At 34.8% G+C, this 21,766-nt stretch overlaps 1 long non-coding RNA gene across 1 annotated transcript; it reads right to left on the reverse strand.

Moving 5' to 3' along the window:
• Positions 1 to 2,650: 2,650 nt before the first annotated feature.
• Positions 2,651 to 13,750, reverse strand: LOC111053601. The gene is made up of 3 exons (XR_005572092.1): positions 13,594 to 13,750; positions 7,418 to 7,569; positions 2,651 to 2,724 (listed from the first exon to the last, which is right to left on the reverse strand). It is a non-coding gene; the product is annotated as an uncharacterized LOC111053601 (long non-coding RNA).
• Between the last annotated feature and the right edge of the window lie 8,016 nt (positions 13,751 to 21,766).

Below are 21,766 nucleotides of genomic sequence, written 5' to 3' on the forward strand. Positions count from 1 at the left end.
CTCCTGCATATGTAGTATAATGTAATTTCATATGAAATACTTTTGTTGCCATGATCTCTTTGGTTGATTGATTCCAAATTGTTTAAAATTTGGAATTTTTCAAATTGGATAAATTCAATTTCAAATACTTGCATGTGAATTTTAAATCAATAAAATAGCTCAACTTGGCAGACGACCAACAGGTCATGTCATAATATATATATTTGTGTAATCATCAAATTATTATTGATTGAGGTCATGTTATGTTTTTTCTTGTATCAATAAATATATTTTCTATTCTATTCTATTTCTTTGTCATTGGTCTATTGTTTGCAAAACTGAAGATTTCACAAACAACACTAAAGCTGCTGCAACAGTCGTGGAAAAATGCATGAAATTGTGAAATTTTACATAAAATTGAAGAGAATTCAATGTTTTATAAGCTCATGATCAGGATGGATTCCTCATAGATTCAATCCATCGATTCTGGAAAAGTTATGAGCAAAAATAACAAAAATTTATAGGCAAAAGTGTTTTTTCAAAAACACCTTCAAGAGCGGATATCTCGAAAACTATAGAAGATATAGAAAAAGTTGTTAGATAATATTTTAGGAAGTTATGTAGGCTTCAATTGCATATATAGAATAGTCAAGTTTGTAAGATGCAGAGTTTTCGAGTTAGGCTGGTCACTAACGGTAGAACATGCATGATTTTTTAAGATTACGTCCTAAAGACTCCAGTCATGGAGTATAAGACAAGTCATGTTATTACATAATAATTCTAACACTAAGTAGTTCAACCTAGTTTAGGTTTGAAAGGAATTCTTGTACACTATAAAAAGCTCTATCAACTAAATATTTTTTAATTTGTTTTTTGAAAATCTTCAAATCATCATTACTTTTCAAGATTTGAGGTAGCTTGTTATAAAATTTCCTACCAATATAATCTGGTTTTTGTTCAAATAACCTACTATTGTGACCCATTATATGATAATCTGCTCTGTTTCGCGTATTATACTCATGAACATCTGAATTCTGGATCACACCACTCGTTTTCACATGCATTACAACTTCATATACATACAAAGATGGCACAGTTAATAGACCAAGCTTTTTAAATAAAGGCCTACAAGAGTCTAACCTATTCACTTTCTCTATACATCTGAGTGCCTTCTTTTGAATCTTAAACACCCTGTCCATATTTTGTTGAGATGAATTACCCCATACTAAAATAGCATACCTAATATGAGATAGTATAAGTCCATGGTAAGCAGTTAACAGTAGTTTTTTATCATTCAGCCTAGCAAGCTGCCGCAGGACAAATACCCCAGATGATATCTTATTACATATCCTCTCAATGTAAGGATGCCATGTTAATTTCCTGTCCAATAAAATTCCCAAGAATGCTACTTTCTCTTCTTGGTCTAATTCATTTTCCTCTACAAACACATTTATTTCTCTATCCTCTACTGAATTATATTACTTTTGAATTGTAGGAATTGACATTTCTTACTATTTATTGTTAATGCCTTTGCTTCAAGAATTGGACAATTGACTGTACTCCAGTAAAAGCATTTATTTCTAGACTATCTAATAAATAATTGTTAAAGATAAGCGATGTGTCATCAGCAAACAACAGAGCTCTGTGATCTTTTAACTCTTTTGGTAATTGGTTCACATACAACAGAAACAGTAAGGGACCCAGAATTGAGCCTTGAGGTACTCCAGCCTGGACCTCCAGTTTTTGAGATTTAATTTTTACTATTTCATTCCCATCCACCTTGGTAAGCTCAACACACTGGTTTCTACCTATGAGATATGATTCAAACCATTTAGTTCTATACCATTCACACCTACAGTTTTTAGTATTTCCAATAATATTCTATGGTTCACACAATCAAAAGCTTTGGATAAATCAAGAAATATTGCGGCTGCCTTCTCACCTGAATCTATTATATCTATTAGTCTTTCAACAAGGGATACTATTGCAGTCTTAGTAGATTTCCCTTTCTGGAACCCATGCTGTTCATCACATATGAAATTAATTTCTTCCAGGTGCATCAATAGCCTATTTAAAACTACTCTTTCAAAATTTTACTTATTACATTTAGAATACTAATGGGTCTATAATTTTCAACTCTTTCAGAATCACCGCTCTTGAAAATTGCATTATTGTCACTGGAAGTGGATACAGTGCATTTACAAGCATTACAAATAATGGACGAATTAGGATGATATTTAGGAGCAGGTGCCGCAGGTACAGGCACTGGTACAGGATCGATTTTAGGTGGCTCCATAATACAGGAAAACTTTTCAATCAAGTCATTAAGCTTTGCATCAAATACATCAAAATTAAGTTGCAATGACCTCAGCTTTCCTGAGATGATGGGGAGCGCCTCATCAACAGCTCTTTGAAACTCAGCTTTATGAGCCTTCCTTTCAAGATGTTGAATAATATTGTTTCTACTGTGTGTCAAACTGTTTGTCATGGTAAGAAATTTCCTACATGGAGTACAATAAATATGAAAATCGCGATTACCATTCTTCTGTCTATGTTCGTTGCTAGTCAGATGTATTTCCAAATCGCTGAATGTAAGATATGGACTTGCTGGTATGATATCAGTTGGTGTGTGTTGACACTGATGGCATTGAAGGCTTGGGAAATCAAATTCAGTAGTCGTTTTTATCCGGAGAAAATCTTTCTGTAATCGTATCATGTCATTCCGGAAGGACCAAAGATTTGACGCTGAAAATAAAAGTTAATAATTTCATACAGTACCAACTGAATTGGAATTTATAATTATGAACCATTTTTGATGAGTTGGTTAGTTTGTTAAATTATTTATGAAAGATGAGTCTAGTGATATTCTTCATAATGTAAATTAATTACACTCCACCTATATTACAGAAGAGTAGCCTGATCTGTACTGAAGCAAAATACTTTGTTCAGAATATTCGAGCCAAATATTAGAACATTAATTTTTACAATATTATTAAGTGACCAACATAATCGTTATAGTCATAATAATGGTATTTTGTATATGGAAGATTTTTTCAAAACTCATTTGACCTGTAACTGTTACTATATTGCAGTAAGTTTAAGATTTAATTATGTAATCATTGGTCTACCTTACTGGAGATAATGAATTACCTATAATGAATTAGCATAACACTTAAAATTTGATAGTTTAATTTTAATAGACTGAATAAACTTTTATAGTTCACGAAAAATAAAATTCGATAGTTTATTATTTTCGATTCCTAGGTTACTCATTTATAACATTTTTGTTTTTAAATAATTATTATACTCAAGACAATGAAAGCTCGAATAAAGGTATAGAAGGAAAATTTTGGAAGACAATTTTTGACCCCACAGTTCTTTTTAGAGTTCCGGTAACTATTAAGGAGGTAAACGTATCAAAAGTCCCCACCCCTACTTCCTAACTGGTCTCAACAAAGCTGCAAAATCAAAAATATTCCTTCCATATTTCTTTGTCAATTGGTCTATTGTTGCAAAACTGAAGATTTCACAAACAACACTAAAGCTGCTGCAACAGTCGTGGAAAAATGCATGAAATTGTGAAATTTTACATAAAATTGAAGAGAATTCAATGTTTTATAAGCTCATGATCAGGATGGATTCCTCATAGATTCAATCCATCGATTCTGGGAAAGTTATGAGCAAAAATAACAAAAATTTATAGGCAAAAGTGTTTTTTCAAAAACACCTTCAAGAGCGGATATCTCGAAAACTATAGAAGATATAGAAAAAGTTGTTAGATAAATATTTTAGGAAGTTATGTAGGCTTCAATTGCATATATAGAATAGTCAAGTTTGTAAGGTGCAGAGTTTTCGAGTTAGGCTGGTCACTAACGGTAGAACATGCATGATATACACAGTCGTCATACATTGTTATGTCATCACACCTGTGATCACAGCGAAAAGCTTGAGGCAAAAGTTTTTGATGTTAGGTTTTTGTATCTCTATGTTTTATTTTTTCTTGCTGCTCTATTTGAGGTTAAATTATTTTTCCAACATTATAATTTGTAATTTTCCAGTAGTTTATTTATTTTACGTTAGAAGCCTCTCACTGATGATGAACTTAAATGTGTATGTGCATGATACACATGCATGTTTATGGGGGACATCTGATATGTTTACTTCCTTACTACCCTAAGCTAAATAGAACTACGGGGTCAAAAATTGTGTTCCAAACTTTTCCCCTCTATAACCCTTCCTTGACTGGAACTATTAGTAAATTCAAATATGCTGTTTGCCATTCATTTTCTCTGAATTCTGTATTGAAATCATGAATCACTTGACCAGTTTCCCATTGAAAGAAAATGAAGTTGGATTCAAAATGGCAGAACAAAAATTTGAAGGGAGTTCCTCAGATCAGCCAGATTTCAATTTGTCTTACCTATAAATTTAGATGACAATTGAATTATTTGACAATTTGAGATAATCAACACAAATAATGAAAAGTTGAAATACTGGTCAATTTGAAATACACCCAATTTGAGGTCACAGGAAGAATTCGTTTTTTTTATTCGAATAGGATACAGACTGTCAAATTATACTTTTAATATTAAGCGGTTTCCATAATTTTCACAAACTCTGTATACAGAGTGGGCGAAAAGTCCGAGAACGGCTTAATATCTCATACACAAAGGTAATTTGACGGTGGGTGTTATTGGGGATCCTACTAAAATTGAAAATACTACTTTACTATGACTGTAAAGGTGACTCAAAAATCTGGCCATACTTTGTTTTTTTGAATAGGAAGGTGGTCATGTGATTCATAATTTCGATACGGAATTTCAAGAAAAAATGAATGGCGAAAGCCGCATATCGATATCTCAAACCATTCCAAGATATTCACATTATTAGTCAATACTATTCGAAGCAGAAAGTGAAGAAAAAAGTATGAGAACGGCTTAGTATCTCATGGAAAAATGTGATTCACCATTCGTTTTGCCTTGAAATTCCGTATGAAAATCATGTATCGCATGACCACCTTTCTATTTAAAAAAACAAAGTTGCATTCAAAATGGCGGGCCAGATTTTTTCAAGTCATAGTAAAGTGGTATTTTAAATTTTAGTAGGATCCCCAATCACACCCACCATCAAATTACCTTTGTGTATGAGATATTAAGCCTTTCTCGATCTTTTCACCCACCCTGTATAGTTTGTATATTAAGTTAATAATAATTCAATGAGCCTCAGTAATATCCAGTTACCATTTGTCCATCCAAACCAATATATAACAAGTAATAGATTAATTTAAATAGAAGGAGCGATATGGGTTATTATTATTATTGGATTTATATGGAAAGAGCGATATTGGTTCATTATTAATGGATTTTTGTTTGCAGTATGGACGGCTTTATGCGTAAAGGAACCAAGAGCCAATTTTGGCTAAATGGAGTTGGTGCTGCCATCTTATGGAGAATAAAATGATGTTTTCTAACTAATAGAAATTGAAAATAAATATTTTTATTGTAAAAATTATAAATAAATAAATAATAATTTTTTTTTCATTATGATTCATGTTAAAATGTAAAAATCTGGTGTTGCGCACTCACACAACTTTCCTTGCCGTTATGAAAACTTATTACCTGACGCTAGTGTTCCCGCGCATCTCAAGTCTACTATGCAAAGATCTAAGCCAGCTGATGACAGGACTATAACGCTGGAGACACACGAGGTCTGCTATCTCTTCATAGTGAATGATTTAATAGAATCAACTGTTGCCAACAGTTTGCAATCTTTTCCATTTGGAATTTTTTGTTTAAATTGTATCTGAAGCCTGATAATTGGGAATCTAAAATCACACTTTCATTGATGGGGCGGAGCTCCTGAAATTTTTACAGATATGGGACTTGTGGCAGTTGATAGAGCTTATCAATGACTATTCTAGGTATAAATTTAATCAAAATCGTTGGAGCCGTTTTCGAGAAAATCGCGAAAAACCCTGTTTTTGACAACATTTTCGCTATTTCAGCCGCCATATTGAATTGGATTTGTTCGAAATTGTTCTTGTCGGATCCTTATAGAGGAAGGATCTTAAGTTCCAAATTTCAAGTCATTCCGTTAATTGGGAGATGAGATATCGTGTACACAGACGCACATACACTCATACACACACACACACACACATACAGACCAATACCCAAAAACCACTTTTTTGGACTCAGGGGACCTCGAAACGTATAGAAATTTACAAATTGGGGTACCTTAATTTTTTCGGAAAGCAATACTTTCCTTACCTATGGTAATAGGGCAAGGAAAGTAAAAAAATAGAGAAAAAATTCACATATTATTCCTATCTAGGATTGGGTATTTAGCAATATGGAACCGAAAGCCAAACTTCCGTAATACGTTTCAGAATCCAGTATAAGGTAATAAACATAAAAGCGCCAAGCGACATATTTGCATTACAGTAGGCCCATTCTCAATAGTTCTGCAGCTGTCAGTCCAGTCACCAGGTAATTTTTGCTGGCAAAAACTCCGAGCATGCTTATTTTTTCTTGCAATAATTCTGGAGGATTTGACATATTGAATACAAAAAGTTGACCTTCTAGGCCTGAAGACTTGTACAGAGTGCCCCAAAAACCATGGATTTTTGTTTCTTTTACAGTTCTTTGAGATTTTCGCCAAATCAGCCATCGGACAGAAAAAAATTACTCTCGCTTTATTAGATAATACAATTTTGAATGAAATACTTTGGAGCTTTCTATCTTCATTGAATCTTACCTTATTTTTTCCAAAAACGAGTCAAATTTTCGGAAAAAACTAATTTAGAGGAATTTCCGTTTTTAATCGACTATATCTCCGATTTTGACTATTTAAAGATCCTTGCATGGAAATTTAGCATGTTCGAAATTAATTTCCCCCAGGCTCTTTTTCTCTACCTTGTGACTGGACTATGCTTCGCATAACAGAACCAAGACACCAAGGAACCAAGTAATCGCTGAGCTGAATGATTCTTCGTTAGGTAGTGTTGTTTATAAAAATGTTATGTATGAATGTTAATGATTTTTCGAAAATGTATACATCTGGAAAGAGGATTTTCTTAGCACTGACACAATGGAAGATATAATAACAGAAAACAGACTTCTTGTTGATAGAATATCAATTGGTTTCAGTTATAAGTTGAAATTTTAGTTCTGAAATATTTTTCAAATGTTACTTTTTGTGTTCAAGGAAAACAAAACTATGTAAAACAGACCAATAGAGAACAAAAACAATATATGTTCAACTCAGAGCATTTGCAAATAAATTGATAAAAAAACACATGATTGGCAAAAATTGAAAATCAATTACTTGGAGTAGAACCAAAAAATGCATTAGTCACATCAAGGCTCAGTGTCATATTTTAAGAATTGGAATTGGATGAAATAAATTGGAATGAAATAATAGAAAACAAACAACATACAGTTCATTTTGGTAGTTTGTAATGGAAGGTGTCCTGTTTGGCAGTTTTGTTTGATTTTGGAATTTGGCAGATTATTTCACAATCCTAATCCTCCACGCCTTCCAGGTTTGTCCTAATAATCAAAGCCTTTAAGCGAAACCAATTTTCTGGAACTGTTGAAAGAAAAAAATGAATTAACACTAAAACTTATAAATAAAACGTGAAGCCTATACTTTAATAAATGAATGACAAAAATAAACTCTACCTTATTAATATCGATGAACTTCAATTACCACGAAATTAGGTACAGTTACGCTGTGTTTAATAGCATATCACAAATACATTGGAAAATGTCAATAATTAGCGACTATGAGATTAACCATAATTTTTATCAATGCATAAACTCGTCTTGGCCCACTCTATAGAGTTGGCTCTACTTATCTTGCAGATAATATTCTCCAATCTCGAGTCAAATTCTTTCTAATGTCAATTTTTAGACCACCATGACTTGGATTCCACTACGGCTTCCACCAACAAGACAAACATGTAACTCTGAAACAAGCATAGGTCACTGCATTTCAAACCTCTGCAATCCTAAAATAAAAGTAATTGATCATGCAAATGCAATATCAGACCACAGGGGAATAGAATGCAGTCTTGATGCATCCATAAGCCGCAGACAGGATGATATGGTGAACTTTAGACGGCTGAATCCTGAGAACATGGATCTAGTGAGACTGGCACTCCAAAAGGAAAATTGGAAGGAACTTACAAGATCAAAAACAGTGACCCAGAAGTACAACATTTTTATTGAGACTATACTATACCACATGAACTGAAGGAAAACGAGGTCCTATTGGAAAAATTTGAGAGCACATTCAAAAAAAGATCTGATTGATATCTTAATGACGACTAAGCATAAACACTCGGCCGGAATAGATGGGATCCCGTTAAAACTTCTGTACCACTGTCGTGAAGAAATTTATCACCCAATTGTACAAATAGTAGACTATATTGCAGAAACAACAGTACCAGACTACATGAAAATATCATTTGTATATCCAAAATATTTTTAAAAAATGATAGAACAAATATAGAAAATTTCCGACCAAAAGCAACACTACCTACATCATCAAAATACCTGGGAAAAGCAATTTATCTGAAAATGTGGAATTACCTAATCAAAACAAAAAACTACACCTTCACCAACATGGATTCCGAAACGATAAGACAATAGACACCGCCTTAGCAGACCTCTATACTTTGTCACACAAAACTGCGAAAAAAGAAAAAGTTTTCTGCAATCATTCTGGATCTTAAAAAGGCCTTCGACAGTCTGGACTGGAACATACTAAAAACAGAAATTTACAAAATAGGAATACAAGGCCAAGCAAAAAAGTGGTTGGAAGACTATCTAACAAACAGATACCAATGCGTGGAGCTTTGATACAAAAACAAAGACGAAACCATGACCCCCAGATCTCTAACCCTACCCATGAAAAATGGAGTACCGCAGGGTCTGTTCTGGGACCGTTACTATTTCTCATTTACATAAACGGTTTACCCAAACAACTTCCAATGTTCTATAAATGTAATCTATTCGCCGATGACACAACTTTAATCATAAATGGAAACGACCAGGAAGAACTACAATCAAAATATAGTCAAGATGAGTCAAGTGGAAGAGGTTGCAAACTCGCCGTGTGGTGTCTGTGTTAAAACCATAAAAGAAAATGAAGAAGCCATTTTCTGTGATTTATTTTCAAACCATTAAAAAATGGTTTCACACGAAGGGTGTGAAATTTTCTAATGATAATTACGTGAAGATCCAATCACTTGGGGGCATTGTGAAGTGGCATTGTGGAGTCTGTGATAATAGGTTAGCTTCATTGAGGAAGCTAAATTTTGACGACTTTCTATCCATATCAACAAAGGTAGATGAAATGGACACAAAACTAGATTTAGTTAGGTCATTTAATAATGATCTATTAGAAAAGATTGAAATTTTAATAGACTTAAAATTGAAAAATATGTGTGACATAAACAGTGACAGTTCAAAACACGTTGTTAAACCAGCTGTTTGTTTGAATTCGAACTTTAACGAGCGTGTAGGAACAAAAATTCCCACCAGCCACAGCCTTCGAAGTCAGCGAAATAAGTCGACAGTTCGAAGAAAGTCAATAGTGAATATCGACCTGGATAAATGTGACAATAAATTATCGACTAAGGGCAATGATCGACCGGATAGTGACAACGTTGATGTCAACAAAAACAAGGACGACTCAATTAATCAAGTAAAATTACCCAATGAAGTTGATCCAGACCCAGAGGTTGCTAACTCCAATTTTCCTCCAACCACTGCTTCAAATAATAAAATAAATGAAATAGATTCTCCATTATTTGACTATTCTCTGCAACAGGGAAGCGATAGACTTGAAGAAAATGTAAATAACCATAGTTTTTCTTCAATTAAGTGTAAAGAAAATGACAAATCCGAGTGGAAGATAGCATCAAACAGAAAATATAGAACCAAAAAGACTATCCCACTAGATTATCAAGTGGCTGTATTATCTAAAGATGATGACTCATTAAAAAATATGACTGAGACAAAAATGAACTATGCCAGAGCTACAAGGGCAAACAGGAAAACTGTGAATGTGGCAAACAAGACAATAATAGGGTCAAATACAACCCCAAAAGATGTAGAATTACTGTCTACTCTCGTTGGAGAAAAGAGAGCATGGTTCCACCTGAGAAAAATTAAGAGGGGTACCACCAATGAGGATGTTGAAAGATTTTTGACCAGGACATTTCCAAATTGTATTTTTACAGTCGAAAAACTTGTGAGTAAAAGCAAGTCGTACTGCAGCTTTAAACTGGGTGTTGAATATGACATGAAAGACTCAATAATGGACAGCACCAAATGGCCAAAATATGTCACTCTGAGACCTTTTTTATTCATAAAGACGCAGGGGGGGGGGCACTGAGGTAGGCTCACCTACACCTTGGATGGAACAGAGACACTATGATACACTCAAGATCATACTTTTAAATGTACAGTGTCTCAGAACGAGAAATGATGTCCTTGAAATTTTCGTGGACGATTTGGACCCCAGTATAGTATGCATAACTGAACATTGGCTGAGGGAGGAGGAGATTGAAATCTACAGTAGCATCAAATCACTGAAGCTGGGAAGTATATTCACTAGAAATTTACATAGGAATGGAGGAGCAGCTGTTTATCTGCAAAGAAACCTGAAGTGTATTAAGATAGATGTTGAACAGTTCAGTGCTGAATTCACTTTGGAGATAGCTGCAATTCATTTAGTGGATTATGACATAATTGCAGTCACAGTATATCGATCCCCAGATGGGGACTTTGATCAATTCCTGACATTGTTTGATGAGTTCCTATCGTTTTTGATAAAAACCCACAAAAGAAGTGTGATGATAGGAGGTGACTTTAACATACATCTCGAGACACCATCCAGGATGAGAGACAGTTTCACAAACCTTTTGCGTCATCATGGATTGTTTGTAGCCAGTCACCTTCCAACAAGAGGAACTGCATGCCTGGACACATTTCTTACAAATATGGATTCCTGGGATTATACAGTTAAAGTAGTTGACCCCATGATTTCAGACCACTGCGCGGTTGTCTTCCAGATCCAACAAGAGGCTGGAAAAGGTGAAATTGCATCAGAAGCTGCATGGAAATCAAATTACAGCTCCAACACCAGAGTAGTCAGAGAAGAGCAAATTCCAGAGCTCTGCCAGAAATTGAGCAGCATAAACTGGAATCAAGTATTCAGCACCACACATCCAGAACTGACATTTGATATATTGATTACTGGGTACATAAGCGCTTTCAACTCTGTATACCCTAAAGTGATGAGAAAATTCACAAGACTCAATAGAGGTCCACTGTCCCACACTTCAAACGAGAGAACATGGTTCACAGGGGATCTCTGTAGGCAGAAGAACTAGTGATGCTGCTAAACCATCAATACAAGACAGCCGAAACTCAAGAAAAGATACAAAACAGCTACAGGCTCTACCTGAGAGTAAACAATGAGTACCGAAGGAATGTCAGACAGGCAAAGAGAGAGCACACAGCCAACATCATCATGAATGCAGACAACAAGTGCAAAGCGGCCTGGGATGTGATCAACGAACATCGTTCAAAGAAGCCCCAGGTAGACTCTCCACTCAGCCCAGACGATTTCAACAATTATTTTGTTGAGGCTGCTGGTAATGTGTTGAAGGACCTGGACGAAACAGGCGACCACGATCCAGTTGTTGGCATCAACACCAGAGATGGTGTAAGTATGTATGTGTGGGGGGAGGTTAACCCAAGGAGGATACAGAACACTATCAGAGGATTGAAGAACTCCAAAACACAGGACATTTATGGCCTGTCAACATTTATCTTGAAATCGACAGTACACTTAATAGCAAGACCAATGGCAAGGGCAATAAATGATTGTCTTAGTGTGGGTAAGTTCCCAGATCTACTGAAGATTTCAAGAACAATACCGATTCACAAGAATACGCGCCGAGCTGCTGACCTTGAGGCATCCCACACACGATTGAGCAGCACCTACAACAGCTACCCAGCAGCAGCCATTCGAATGTTCAACAGGCTGCCCAGCAAAGTAAGAAATTTACCAAGAGATAAACTGCTTAGCACAGTGAAGCTGAAGCTGAACGACAGGCCACTCTACTCATTTGCTGAGCTTGAGGACAAGCCCCTTTTTTGAATCAGTCCTACGACTAGCCAAAATGGCTACCAACCAATCTTGTTCATGACACTGTCTATCTGGAATCTCCAGTCTTCGACAACGACAACAAGTATCAAGTATAATACTACCATAACTTCAACAAAGACAGCTCTGATAAACCTGAAACTTAATATAAACACCTCAAAAAGTACAGTATAAACTTCAATACAAGATCAACAAATGCAACCGAAAACTAAATACAGATGAAGAGGTGAAAGATACGGCTTGATTTTTGGGAACTACACTTGATGCACACCTGACATGGGACAAACACATTGAAAAATCGGTGGGTAAACTGTCCTCAGCCCTCTATGTCATCAAACGTATAAAGGCAATAGCTAACAAAAAACTGCTGATAGCTTACTACTCGCTATTTACATCACATATGGGCTATGGAATAATAGCATGGGAAGCAGCCCCCAGACCTACTACATTGTGCAAGTTCTAATTCTCCAAAAGAAAATTATAATAATCATAAATGATGTACCATACGTTACCTTTATACCTAAATCTACGATACATACTGCAAACCATACAGGCAGGATAGGATCCTCACATTAATATCCCTATACATACTCAAAACAATAATGCACATAAACAAATTCAAACCAGACAAGCAATACAGAAGAAATATCCATGAGCACAACACAAGAAGTAATAATATGATCTTGAAATTCCCTACATACTACAAAAACAACCAGAATTTTCAAGGCGTAAATTTTTCAACTGCCTACCTTGCCCCTTATTTCAATGATATAGGTGGTAAAAAAATACTAAGTAAAGACTGTTTAGAGGTTCTCAAATTTTTAGTAAACACACATTTTTTAATGAATATAGCAATTAAGTTATTTGGAACTGTATTGTAGGTGATAATGCAGAAAGTGAGGAGTTCACCCACAATAATTTTGTGTAATTGATAATATTACCTTATAAAGTACATTGAGATCCACGTTATAATGGCAGTATTATATTAGCATTGATGTTGCTATCCTATCACTCGTCAAAGCAGATAGAAAAATATTCGCCTGTATAATAATAATTACTGTGCTTATTTGTCCACAAAAAAACAATAATGATCCTAACCTAAAATAATGATAATAAAGTTAAGCTGTGTTTACACCAAAGTTATTAACAAAATGTTAATAGCTTAATCCTTATAGATTCTATTAGATTGAACATAACTTATCATACACATGATGAGCATATGTCAAGTTCCGTTCAATCTAATAGAATCTACAAGGATTAAGTTAGGCTACTAACATTTTGTTAATAACTTTGTTGTAAACGCGGCTTTAGAAACGTTAGTAGATTAGTACTGAATCTACAAAATTGATATAATACTACCAATAGCCAAATTAATATAAATTTGAAAAATAAATTATATTTATCAAAATGATTATGAAAATGAATTCTTACCCTTATAATTATTTGAATCATAAAATAACACAAAGAAGCAAGTAAGTTCAGTAAACTCCACGATCCACGTAATAGGATATAGTGATAAAGAAAGAGATAGGAAAGGCCTAACCACAGCACAAGCAGCTTCTCTATGTCTCAGACACAGAGTACCGGCCAGCAACGGTCACAGTTATTACATAGTTATTCAAAAGTATTCTTTGAGTATCTATAGTGAGGTCCACGTTATAATGGCAGTATTATATTAGCATTGATGTTGCTATCCTATCACTCGTCAAAGCAGATAGAAAAATATTCGCCTGTATAATAATAATTACTGTGCTTATTTGTCCACAAAAAAACAATAATGATCCTAACCTAAAATAATGATAATAAAGTTAAGCTGTGTTTACACCAAAGTTATTAACAAAATGTTAATAGCTTAATCCTTATAGATTCTATTAGATTGAACATAACTTATCATACACATGATGAGCATATTGTCATTTCAAAACAAAAACCGAACCCTCAACCTCCCCTTTTACATTTAAAACATCAATAAACATAACTATTTTAAAAACCTCTAATCCCTTCCAGCATATTGCAATTTCAAAGCAAAATCCTAACCTATCTTTCCACCTTTGAAATATCAAAAAGCATTATTCTACCTGGACCCTAGCCCTTTCTAGCATATTGCAATTTAAAAGTGAAAACCTAACCTAACCTAATGGAACATTATTAAATATAATCAAAAAAAAAACCTAACCACTAACCCCTAACCCCTTCACATTTAATAATTTAGATTTCAAAGCAAAATCCTAACCCACTAACCTATCCTTTCACATTTGAAACATCAAAAAACATAACTCTAACTGCACCCTAGCCCCTTCTAGCATATTGCAATTTCAAAGCAAAAACCTAACCTATCCTAATAACACATTATTAAATATAACCTAAATAAAACCTAACCTCTAACCCTTTCACATTTAATACTTTAGATTTATTTGTCATCTTTAGAACAAAACATAAACATGTGGTTCATTTCATGAACATGTTCACAAACATGTGGTTCATTTCATGAACATGTTCACAAACATGCGGTTCATTTCATGAACATGTTCACAAACATGCGGTTCATTTCATGAACATGTTCACAAACATGTGGTTCAAAGCAAAATCCTAACCCACTAACCTATCCTTTCACATTTGAAACATCAAAAAACATAACTCCACCTAGACCCTAGCCCCTTCTAGCATATTGTAATTTTAAAGCAGAAACCTAACCTATCCTAATAAAACATTATCAAATATAACCTAAATGAAAACTAACCCCTAACTCTTTCACATTTGTTGAACAAGACAAGGATAGCAACACCATTGCAAATCGTACACTACCATTATAACGTAGACCTCACTATAGATACTCAAAGAATACTTTTAAATAACTATGTTATAACTGTGACTGTTGCTGGCCGTTACTCTGTTTCTGAGACAAAGAGAAGCTCCTCTCAGGACACAGAGTACCGGCCAGCAACGGTCACAGTTATTACATAGTTATTCAAAAGTATTCTTTGAGTATCTATAGTGAGGTCCACGTTATAACGGCAGTGTGTGATTTGCAATGGTGTTGCTATCCTTGTGTATCATTCAACAAAGCAGATGGCGCTATCTCTTTCACGCATTGCAAGGTTGCCACATCGTTTATCAACAATGTAAAAATTCAACTAATTGACAAAATAGGGTTAAGGGTTGGGTTTTATTTAGGCTATATTTAATAATGTTCCATAAGGATAGGTTAGGATTTTGCTTTGAAATTGCAATATGCCAGAAGGGGCTAGGGTCCAGGTAGAGTTATGTTTTTTGTTGTTTCAAAGGTTTTATCAAGGTTATATTTAATAAGTTTCATAAGGATAGGTTAGGTTACATTTAATAATGTTTCATGAGGATAGGTTAGGTTTTTGCTTTGGAATTGCAATATGCTAGAAGGGGATAGGGTCCAGGTAGTGTTATGGTTTTTGTTGTTTCAAAGGTGAAAGGATAGGTTAGGGGGTTAGGAGTTTGCTTTGAAATCCAAAGTATTGAATGTGAAAGGGTTAGGGGTTAGGTTTTCTCAAGTTATATTCAATAATGTTTCATGAGGCTAGGTTAGGTTACATTTAATAATGTTTCATGAGGCTAGGTTAGGTTTTTGCTTTAAAATTGCAATATGCTAGAAGGGGCTAGGGTCCAGGTAGAGTAATGTTTTTTGTTGTTTCAAAGGTTTTATTAAGGTTACATTTAATAATGTTTCATGAGGATAGGTTAGGTTTTTGCTTTGGAATTGCAATATGCTAGAAGGGGCTAGGGTCCAGGTAGAGTCATGTTTTTTGTTGTTTCAAAGGTGAAAGGATAGGTTAGGGGGTTAGGTTTTGGCTTTGAAATGACAATATTCTGACTTAGTTGTAGTGTTTTTTGACATTAGTTGTATAACAACCATTATATTTTATTAATTATATTATTGAAAAGTACTCTTCCTTTTATCAAATGAAATGACGATAATATGTTGAATATTAAATCGAATTCAATGATAAATCATCATTAGATGATAATATTATCATCAAGATGGAATGACGGCTCCAGTTACTGTGCTCGGTAACCATCATCACAAAGAACGTTACATTCAAAGAACTGACTGAATGGAACGGGAAAAAACCGTTACTGACGCATGTGCGATACGGTGCTGTCTGAGACCGAGAGTAGTTTGTACAGCACAGAATAGGTACAGAATGGAAACTGTGAATCAAACGCCTATAGTGAGGTCCACGTTATGATGGCAGTGGATAAAGATAGAAGAATAGCGATGCCCTGCATTAATTAATTATATTTCTACCCTGTGAAAAACATAATTGGCATCGTTGTGGACCTAGAATAGGATAGTACCACCGGCTTTATCAAATGACAGACAATGATAGCAAAACCAAAGTAGATCAAATACTGTCATTATAACGTGGACCTCACTATATCTAACCAATGCTTTATACATGGCAAAAATACTCGTCACGTAACCTTAGGAAGTTCCAATCCTGGTCTTCTGATTGACTCGCAGCAGTGAACGAGATCAATTGATCCGGATCAGTAAAGTGATCCGTACCTCCCATCAATACTATAGTGAGGTCCACGTTATAATGGTAGTGTACGATTGACAATACTGATGCTGTCCTTTTCTATCATACAACAAAACAGATAGCGCTATCTCTCTCTCTCGCTATGCACTCACTGGCGCTATCTCTCTCTCGCTTTGCAATGTTGTCAGTTTGACAGAATATTTTATTTTCACTTTTGACAGTGACTGTACAAAAGTAAACAAACAATTCTCAGCTGCCATTTTTTTCTACATTCTATCAAAATACTTGAGTACACAAGACGTATGATTGATTAAAAATGTATTTTTGGAACAATTAAATAATTTTTAGACATTACCGTATGAGAAACACAAATTAAAATACCTGAAATGACATTTTAAAAGTTGATAACTAACCATCCTATAGTATGGTCCACGTTATAATGGCAGTGGATAAAGATAGAAGAATAGCGATGCCAATTCTCTGCATTAATTAACTATATTTCTACACTGTCAAAAACATAATTGTCATCGTTGTGGACCTAGAAAAGGATAGTACCACCGGCTTTGTCGAATGATAGACAAGGATAGCAAAACCGAAGTTGATCAAATACTGTCATTATAACATGAACCTCACTATAGACTTCATCCATTCTTCATTATTTAATCTACATGTAAAGGTTGGACCCACTCGTACCGGTATAAATAATATTGAAAGGTTATTTTAGAATTATTTCCATTGAAATTACTTATTTTAAAAAGGATTTCTATTTTTCTATTATTTACTATCAAATAACTTAATTTCTGTTGTTTTGAAATTCAGATTGTGGTATCACAGCTTTTTAAATCAGCCGCCATTTCAGGTTTGTATAAAAATAAAAATGTGATCTCAGTTAAGGAAGCAAACTTTTGAATCAAATTATGGAAAAATATATTCTCTTGATTAATTTGACATTAAATTGATTATTTTATCAAGGAAATGATAATTATTATTAGATCAAATTTAATGGGATGAATTGGGAAACAGCTGTGTACACTCAGTGGCAGAATGGAGAGACTTGGCAACGTTTTTCTCCTATAGTGAGGTCCACGTTATAATGACAGTGGATAAAGATAGAAGAATAGCAATGCCGATTCTCTGCATTAATTGATCATATTTCTACACTGTCAAAAACATAATTGGCATCGTTGTGGACCTAGAAAAGGATAGTACCACCGGCTTTGTCGAATGATAGCAAAACCAAAGTTGATCAAATATTGTCATTATAACGTGGACCTCACTATATTACAATGCGGAACTTCCTAACAAGATGGCGGATTTTTGCGTCAGGGTACTATATAGCCAAGTTTCCATACTGTATGTATACTGTGGCCTAACCTTGAACAGGAATACTTTTCAAGTAATGCTCATGCGCTGGTTCGACAAATTGAATTTAAACGCGCGAGTAGCCACAAAATTTAAAAATATTGCTAACATTATAATAATATGTGATCAAAGACCTTAAAGAGATAAGAGAGATTATGCATCTTTAGAGAGATTATGCATCTTTAAGGTCTGTGTATTATTCTAAAGCATGGGCAACGAGAACTGAAAACATTTTTAATTTATTGTTAAACTCTGCATAGGCTAAATTTTGGTTAATCTTATCCTTATTAATTTTATGCTGATTTTACAACTCAAACTGGCGCACAAGGGATCTTCCTTTTGTTGTTGTTTTTGCCTCACTTATTACTGTACACGTACAGTACCCGGTACTCATAGAAGAATACAACAATCATTGACCTTAGGTACGCCGTATTTACTGTCATTAATTCGTTATTCCTTATTATTATCTCTAATGTTATAAATAAGGTTAATGAGGTCTTATATATAACCTCAAATTGCTTAAATAAAATACGCCTGATTTGGACAGTACAGTACACACAAATAACCATCAGAGAGCATGACTATTCCTGAAACTTCAAAAAACTCTACACTCAGTTTTGTATCATTTGTGTAAAAAAATCTATCTGTCCACTGGTAGATATTGTTCCATAAAGGCTAAAAAATTATCTAATTTGATGTCATATTTTTAATATAGGTATTCATTTACTACATTTTCATAATTATGATTAATAACGGTTTATTGAGATATCAATGTTCACCATTTATTTTCTCTTGGCATTCTGTTTTTAAATTATGTATCAAATGACAACCTTCTTATTGAAAAAATGAAGTTAAATCCAATACCGGTATCTTTGAAAAAGAAATATTGAGCTGTTTCCATAATTTTTACCAACGCTGTAGATCTATGTGAATCTGTGATGATATTGATCATAAATATGATCTATAATCATATGCTCTAGTTACTAGGAAAATCAATTGCATGTTTTATTTAAGTTGTCATTAATGTTTGATAAAGCCTTGTTAATACATCAAAAGGTTTTTCTTTCGTTTTAATTTAGTTCAATTTATCAAACATTAATCGTTTAAAACTCAAATGGATCACCTCTTGAAGCCTAAAGTTTTGGATTTGGACGCAAACTCGGCCACAGCTCAAACGGATTGGGAACATTGGCACAAAAAGTTTATGAATCTCATTTCAACAATACAAACGACGGATGCAGAAAAACTCAAAATACTAGTCAATTTTATATCTCCAGCAGTATTCGAACGAATAAGTCACTGTGGTACGTAGGCCTATATACCGATGCTCTTAGTTCATTACAAAAATTGTATACTAGGCCAGTTAATGAAATATTTGCACGTCATGAACTTCAAACTAAAAAACAACAACCAGGCCAATCTATTGATCAATTTATTGAAGAACTGATGCTTTTAGGAAAAAAATGTAAATTCAAGGCAGTAACAGCAGAACAGAATCATGATGATTGTGTGAGAGATGCCTTTATAAGTGGTTTGCTGTCTCCAGACATTCGACAACGTCTCTTGGAAACAAAGTCTTTAGATTTCCATGAAATAGTAGACCACGCTAGAACTTTAGAATCAGCATAACGTGACTCACTTAGTTTCAACTCGTCCTCATTGTTACTCAACGCCGCACAGCCTGTAGTCAAATCCTCAGTTGAATCTCTAACTCCGGCTAAGCCTATTATTGCACAAGCTACTCAATCAAGAAAAAAACTCAAATTATGTGATTATACTGTGGCTTCAACTCACACTTCAGAAATGAATGCCCTGCTCGCAATATATTCTGTAGGAAATGTGGAATAAAAGGGCCTTATGCAAAAATGTGCAGATCAAATCAGACCCACAAGAGTGATAAACTAGTATCAGCAGCAGAAATCTGTAATTCATCACCTCGTCCAGGACTCAAAGCTACTGTACCGGCTTTGTTGAATGATTTTAGAGTAGCTGCGCTAATTGACACTGGCAGTTCCAGTAGTTTTGTTAATAAACAACTTGCAAAAGATCTGAAATTAAAAATTTACCCCTCTAATGAACAAATTTGTATGGCTACTACCTCTCTCCGATCATCAGTTGTTGGACAATGCTCAGTTAACCTCTCAATTCTTGGCCACAAGCACAAAAATGTAATTCTCCTTGTTCTCAAAGATCTCTGTTGTGATGTATTACTCGGTCATGATCTATTGTCTAATCATTCAGGTCTGTATATGTCTTTTGATGGAACAAAAGACCCACTAAAAGTATGTGGTCTTGCCGCTGCTCAAGTCAAACCTGCTTCGCTGTTTCAGCACATTACTCCAAACACCAAACCCATTGCTGTAAAATCAAGACGTTACAATCAAACCGACATGGAATTCATTACTCAAGAGGTGGATAAACTATTAAAAGAAGGTATCATAGAGCCAAGTGACTCCCCATGGAGAGCTCAAGTGCTTGTAACTTCCAATGACAATCATAAAAAGCGTATGGTGATAGATTACTCTCAGACGATTAACAGATTTACTCCACTGGACGCATACCCCCTACCGAATATAGAAGAAGTAGTTGATAAGGTTGCTAGATATTCTGTATTTAGTACTATTGATCTTCGAAGTGCTTATCACCAGATACCAATCAGGAATTGTGACAAATTATATACGGCTTTTGAAGCAGCTGGCCATCTCTATCAGTTTCAACGTACCTTTTGGAGTGACAAACGGGGTTGCTGCCTTCCAACGAGTGATTGATGATATCATTTAAAAGGAGAATCTCTCAAGTACGTTTGCCTATCTCGATGACGTTACTATTTGTGGAAATACAACAGAAGAGCATGATAGAAACTTGAAAAACTTTATGAATGCTGTGCACAAATACAAATTGACAATAAATATGGAAAAAAGCTCTTTTGCGAAATCAGAAATTAATCTCCTTGGCTATATTATCAAGGACAAGACTATCCGCCCAGATCCTAACAGACTAGAATCACTGAAATCCTTCCCCCCGCCGACGAATGCAGCTTCAATGAAAAGAGTACTTGATATGTTCTCTCACTATTCAAAATTTATTCCTAATTTCTCTGACAAGATACAGCCTCTAATTCAAACTACATTCCCACTGAATCAAACTACCATTTTATTGTTTGGAGCTACGAAAAAATCTATACTCGATTCAATGGTAGTTTCCATTGATCCAGAAGCTCCCTTTGTTGTAGAAACCGATGCATCAAAATTTGTTGCTATTGCTGCTACTCTATCACAATTGGGCAAACCTGTTGCTTTCTTCTCCCGCACCCTATCAGCAATAGAACGGCATCATCCAGCAATAGAAAAAGAAGCTTGTGCCATAGTTGAAGCCGTCCGTAAATGGCGCCACTTTCTTCTAATGCGACACTTCCAACTTATCACAGATCAAAGATCAGTCGCTTTCATATTTTTCAAACATCATCAGAGTAAAATTAAAAATGAAAAAATCCGTCGCTGGCGCTTAGAACTCTCCTGTTTCACATATGACATCACCTACCGCCCTGGAAAAGAGAATGTAACAGCAGATGCTTTATCCCGAATGTGCGCTAACGTAACAAATAGTCTTTCATGTCTCAGGAACTCAAGAGCTACTTAACAATGAATGGGATTGCTTGCAGCAGAACAACACCCTATAATCCAAGAGGGAATGGGCAAGCTGAAAGATACAACGGGATAATATGGAAA

Source organism: Nilaparvata lugens, chromosome 8 (assembly GCF_014356525.2).
Source record: "Nilaparvata lugens isolate BPH chromosome 8, ASM1435652v1, whole genome shotgun sequence".
NCBI lineage: Eukaryota > Metazoa > Arthropoda > Insecta > Hemiptera > Delphacidae > Nilaparvata > Nilaparvata lugens.